We start from the raw sequence: 6018 nt of genomic DNA on the forward strand, positions 1-6018 counted from the left end.
TCTCCTCCCATGCTTATTAATCAAGAGACCTTGAACAAGCTGATTCTATGTTAGTGTTATAACTGCTACTGCTTAGATCTGAGCCACTTTACTTAATCCTAGTAGTTAAGCTTCAATTTACTCCTGGAGCGTTTTCTCCCTTTAAGGAAAAGTCATTTTCTAATGTCTTGAGAAGTGGGAGATCATACAACTAAATGCATTGGTTTTGGCCAATGTCAAGTATAGGTGTTGGGCAAAGACAAACCTGCCTTCAATCCTAGCTTCACCACTTTTTAGACAAACAACCCTGGAGTATTTTTAAACCTTATTGAGTCTTAGTTTCCTTATCTGTAAAATGGGAATAATACCACTTCCATAGGATCACAGTGAGAGTTAAATGAGGACCTGTATGAAAAAATGCCACTAGTGGGACCTGCACACAGGGGTACTCAATAAATTTCAGTTTTCTTCTCCTCTCACCTGTCATTTAAGTCACACTTAATTTTGCCTGGAGTGGGAGACCCACATTTCTTTTTAAAAGCGTACCATTCAAAAAGTAAATATGTATTGGCACAACATGGCCCCTAAATTTTACATCTAGCTTCTTTTATTTCTTTCCATTGTGGAGCTTTCTTGTTTTGTGCCTAAGAATTCAATTTATATTTGTCTGTTTAAAAAGTACTATTGCCATACACAGAGAATTGAGTATCATTTTCAATTCTATCTCCCAGATCAATGGAGATTTTGAGATGGAATTTGAAGGACGGGGTTGGAGGAAGAGGCTGGTTGTTGAAACAGGCGTTTATTATTGACCTGGGACATCTAACATCAGCCTGTCTTCAGTATGAAAAAAAGAGTCAAATGTAAATGTTTCTTTGTAATTATTTCTTTTCTTTGCTAATTTTATAAAACAACATTTTATACATTTATTCCCTGTGTTAGATTTATACTAAAACCATTTAGAGATTCTATACTCCAATGTTTACAATAAAGATATCTTTGAAATGACAACAATTATATATTATTTGTCACTAGGTTTTCTTTATTGTGAAGTAAAGACCATAGGAAATGAAATCACTTGGCAAAAGGGGAAGTTGCTGAATTAGAAATGACTGGACTTATACGTGGGTTTAATTATAGCTTAAAGTAAACAAGACCCATAAAAGCAATTGAGTCAAATGACAGGAGAAAAAACAGAAATATTCTTAAAATGCTGACTCAGGTGGTATAATTTTCTAAGAATATTTTTCTTCTTCTTTTTTTATTATTTCGATCTTTTGTTTTTATAGCCATGAAATAACGTAAAAAGTAGAGCTGAGATTACATTTAGCAATTTAGAGAAAGTAGCTTATATGAAAAACCATGTCTTATGTTGTAATTCCTATATTGTGTCTCTCATAACTCTCTTTATTAAAAATTTGTTTGTAAGGCTTTGTTTGAAAGTGTGAGCTTCACTTCAACTATTCCTTCTCCCTGCCTTTGGGACTGTTGAAGTATTTAAGACACAATTGGACCATAATACAAACTCTATGTTGGTGGATTCTGTTAAAGAGAAGAGTACTCAACCCACTTGAGTGATTGTTTGTTAATATATGTCTCACCCACTTGACTGGAAATTCCACGAGGTCAGAAAGCACGCATACCCTATTTCTACTGTGCTGGGTTCAGGCCAGTGACTGCACCAAACAGGCACTCACTAAACATTTCTTGCATCAAAGTACAAATCCCCTAGTTCTCAGAACCTTTCCCAACAAGAGCAATCTCAACAACAGGAAGTAAAAATGCTTATCATTGTCTATTTTTGTTCTCTCTCTGGAACAATTGATTTATTTACATGAACCCGGAAGAGTGAAACTATAGTTTCACTTCATGCTTTCATTTAGTGGTGTATAGGTAAAATAGTAATTAGTTTAGCCAAACAGCAATATCCTCCCCAGGTGAATTAATGTACAATCTCTTCCAGGCTGCCTCCGGCTGGACTGAGAGGTACCACACTGCAGGCAGGAAAGGATGGAGAGCAGCATGCACCAACTACTAATGACAGGAGTCCACCATAGAGAAGGGCTCTGCTGCTTTCTCCCTCCAATCGCCTGTGTTTCAGGGACTGGAGCACATCCAGAAGATGGTGTTTTCAGAAACCAGTGAGTGAATGTGAATGGTGTCCACAGATTTACTCTAATTAACCTAGATGTTAAGACTAAAACAGATCAGTTTCCCTTTTAGGTATTACCTCAGCGGTGTTTAACATTTTTATTTTAACTACTTAATCATTTCAAAACATAATGAAAATTATGTGCCCTTTGCTTACCTTTAAGTTCACCTAAGGCAAAATGTACAAAGTTGTACATCAAGTTTCAGGAAGTTTATTGATCTCCATTAAAAACTCTTAAGGAGTAAGATCAATAAAGAATAAATTGGTCCGGCCAGCGTGGCTCAGTGGTTGAGCATCGACTTATGCACCAAGAGGTTGCCAGTTCGATTCCCAGTCAGGGCACATTATGGGCCATGTTATGGGCCAAATCCCCAGTGGGGAGCATGCAGGAGGCAGCCAGTTGATGTTATCTCTCATTGATGTTTCTAACTCTCTCTCCCTCTAAAATCAATAAAGAAAAAAATAATTAAAAAAAAGAGTTAATTGGATGTATGGTACTTAAAAATAGCAAGTGAATCTGAGTTTGCTATCATTAAGTTATATCAATTGACAGAGAAATGATATTTTATGACTGCTACTTACTGTCTATGAGTATGTCCAGGACACAGACTCCAGAAAAAATATCTGAAGTCCTCAAAGGAGAAGGTAGAGTCAGATACGGAAATAAAATGGATAGGAGGAAGAGAACCTTCTTATTAAATGAATTCAAGATATGACTGACCTTTATTTTTCTTATCATACACAAGAGTAAAACCCAAAACCATCCAAAGAGATAAAAACTGAGCACTATTTTCTTTTTTTTCCCAATTTTTATTAATTTATTTTTGTTACAGATGTTTCTCCTTTCCCCCCCTAGACACCCTCCTTTCTATCCCACTCCCACCCCCCAGCATTATTGTCTACGTCCATTGGCTATGCATACGTCTGAGCACTACTTTCAAGTGTGCCAACCTACTCTGCTGAAGACAGTGCCAGGGACAAAGGCAGCTGAGGTGGAGGGTGGAAGTTTAGTCCTTTCATAATTCCCTTCAAGTCACCAAATAGGTACCTGGTTTGAGAAAAAACAAGGTGACATTTTCACATAAAAAGAAAACAAAATTAGACAGTAATTCAGAGAGTGTATGAGCCAGTCTGTCAGAATTACATCAAGTTATGCAAAACAAAATTATAACACTTCTTAATCCATTTGTACTTAATCTGGTTCTCTGTATTATCTGACTTCCAGATTTGAATCCCTTTTGTGTCTAGGTAGTTTATTTTCCCACTACTGTAATTTATCACTTTCCACATCTCAAGTGCTCTCTTTCTTGACTGTACCAGGTTACTCATCAAAATTAAATCCCTCCTTGTGGTCCCTAAACCAGGAAGGAGGAAATCACTACTTGCTGAATCTAGTGAAGTTTTGAAACAAAGGAAAACTGTCTACTCCATACTCGAAAGAGCTTTTAACAAACTTCCTTTTCTCTGACTGAAGGGGGTGGACCTGGAAAACACCACTGGCAGCATCTCTTACACAGCTGGAGATAAAAGCAAAATGAGCAAAGAGAGAGAATGATAAGAAATCACACACCCAGCCAGAAAAAGCAGGACACACACTAAACACCCAAAGAGAACTGTAGCAGGTGTTGGAGAGCCAGGGTCAATAGGAAGAATGAAAATGGCACATTTCTTTATTTCTGACCTTGACTTAGACTTTAGCAACGAGTGCAGAGTGGCCTCCCTCTAGAAAAACTGCACCAACAGGATTTTAGGACTAAGTCATCACATGTTTTAGTTTTTGTACTATTCATAATAACCCTGCATTTTTGTATTGTTTATTCCCATTTATCAGATGAGGAAACAGGCTCAGGTTAAGGAACTTGCAAAGGGCCACCCAGCAAGTAGGAGACAGTCAGAATTTGAACCTAAACAGAGTCTAGAGACTCTGGACCTCCTTGGAAGTTTTTCCAGGTGTCTGTAAATCTCACTGACCTGGTGCTGAGCACATTGCCCTGCTTTCTCTCACCCTCCTGAGAGGATCAGAAAGGCTGGAGGAGAGGATCTTGATTCAGGGAGGCAAGAGGGACAACATAATGCAGTGGAAGAACTGGTCCCGTCCCCAGTCAAGGCCTCAGGTTCTTCATTGTGAACGAGGGACTTGGTTCCTGCAGCCCCTTCTGTCTGGTGTGTATTGTTAGAAGCGAAGCATATATGCAACATGTGAGAACTTCCTTTGGGAAATGTGACCACGTGTGCCAGGAGATTCAGCTAACCTTCAAGAGAATTTGCGCTTGCCCCTAAATTTAGTTAATTAAACAGTCTCATCTGCAAGATTCTTATCAACCCAGAGAAGGGCCTTCATTTTAAATTAAGGGTTTAATGAAGAAAGTCTGGAATTGAAGGTCATGGGGATGGTGTGAGTTATCATCAGGTGCCTAACCCCCCCCCCCCCCAAGAATGAGAGGAAGTGCTTCCTGTGGTCTTTTCTCTCTTGACACTGTTTCCTCAGGACTTTTAGATAGGTTTCAACTGTTGACGCTTTATTATGAAACAAGTAATGTGGTTGAAATTGGAAACAATTTTTCAAAGAAAGAAAGACCCGTCCCTGATTTTCTCTGAAGTAAAACATCAAGTTTAATGCATATCATTTGAAAATTTATATCCACCCATCCAATAGATATTTACAGAGCACCCCATCTGAGTCTGAGCAATTTTCTAGTTACTCGGAAAATGTTAATGAATAACATGAATAGAAATAGCTACACATATGAGTGTCTTAGGTGGATAAATGTTATATTTTAAAAAGTAGAGCAGGGCAGGGAAATCAGGGTGTCAGGAGGGTGAGGGGATGTGTAGGTGACAGCATTGTGGAGTGTGGGGAAGCCTTGAAGGTCAAGATTTAAAAAAATTTTTTTTCTTTATTGGTGTTTAGTGAGAGAGGAAGAGAGACAGAAACATCGATGAGAGAGAATATCGATTGGCCGCCTCCTGCATGCCCGACACTGGGGATTGGTCCTACAACCTGGGCATGTGCCCTGACCGGGAATCGAACTGACCACCTCTTGGTTCATGGGTCAACATTCAACCACTGAGCCCGAATGGCTGGGCTGAAGGTCAAGACTGAGCTAAAAACTGAGGGATATAGGAATTAACTAAGTGAGATTGTAGGTGAATATTTCAAGCAAAGGGACAGCCTGAAGTAACAGTTTCAGCTGGGAGCTGGATTGTGTACATGAGGAAAAATAGAAGGCCATGTATCTGGGTGGAGTGGGGTAGGGAGAATGAATGGGAAAGAGGACAGAGAGTAATGGGCCGGAGCAGATAGGCTTTGTAGTCATGAGGATTTCAGCTTGCACTGAGTGGAGAGTCACCGCAGGTCTGAAGCAAATTGGTGACATGGTCTGACTCTGGCTGTTAGTGGGGAAAGAGTTGGGGGTTGGGGGCAAAGGTAAGTCAGGATGAGCAATCAGATGTGATTGTGGGAATCCAGGAGAGAGATGATCATTTTTTTTGCAGCAGCAGCAGCCCAGGGTGCCAATAGCAGAGATGATAACTAGTAGTCAGCTTCTGCATATTTTTTAAAAAGCACAAAATCCTGAGGGGCAGGGTATGAGAAGTGAGAAAAACAAAATCCAACAATGTTGAAGACTTTAAGGACAGAGTCTCCATCAACTTTGACTCTTGGGAAAGTGTCTAAACTAACATGACAGAATTTGTTGGGTATGGGACAATTCTTGCTTAATTAAACACGCCCAACTAAGTCCTGTGTGAAGCTTCTCAATTAGACCCCATAATTGTCTGCAGTGGTGGCTATTGCTGGTGGTGCAAAGAAATGGAGGCAGGAAGGGAGGGTTGAGGGTGACAGGTACATAACAGTAATTGTAGTAGGTTCTTTTTAAAAATAAAAT

The sequence above is a fragment of the Molossus molossus genome, unplaced genomic scaffold, assembly GCF_014108415.1.
Source record: "Molossus molossus isolate mMolMol1 unplaced genomic scaffold, mMolMol1.p scaffold_m16_p_1, whole genome shotgun sequence".
Taxonomy (NCBI): Eukaryota; Metazoa; Chordata; class Mammalia; order Chiroptera; family Molossidae; genus Molossus; species Molossus molossus.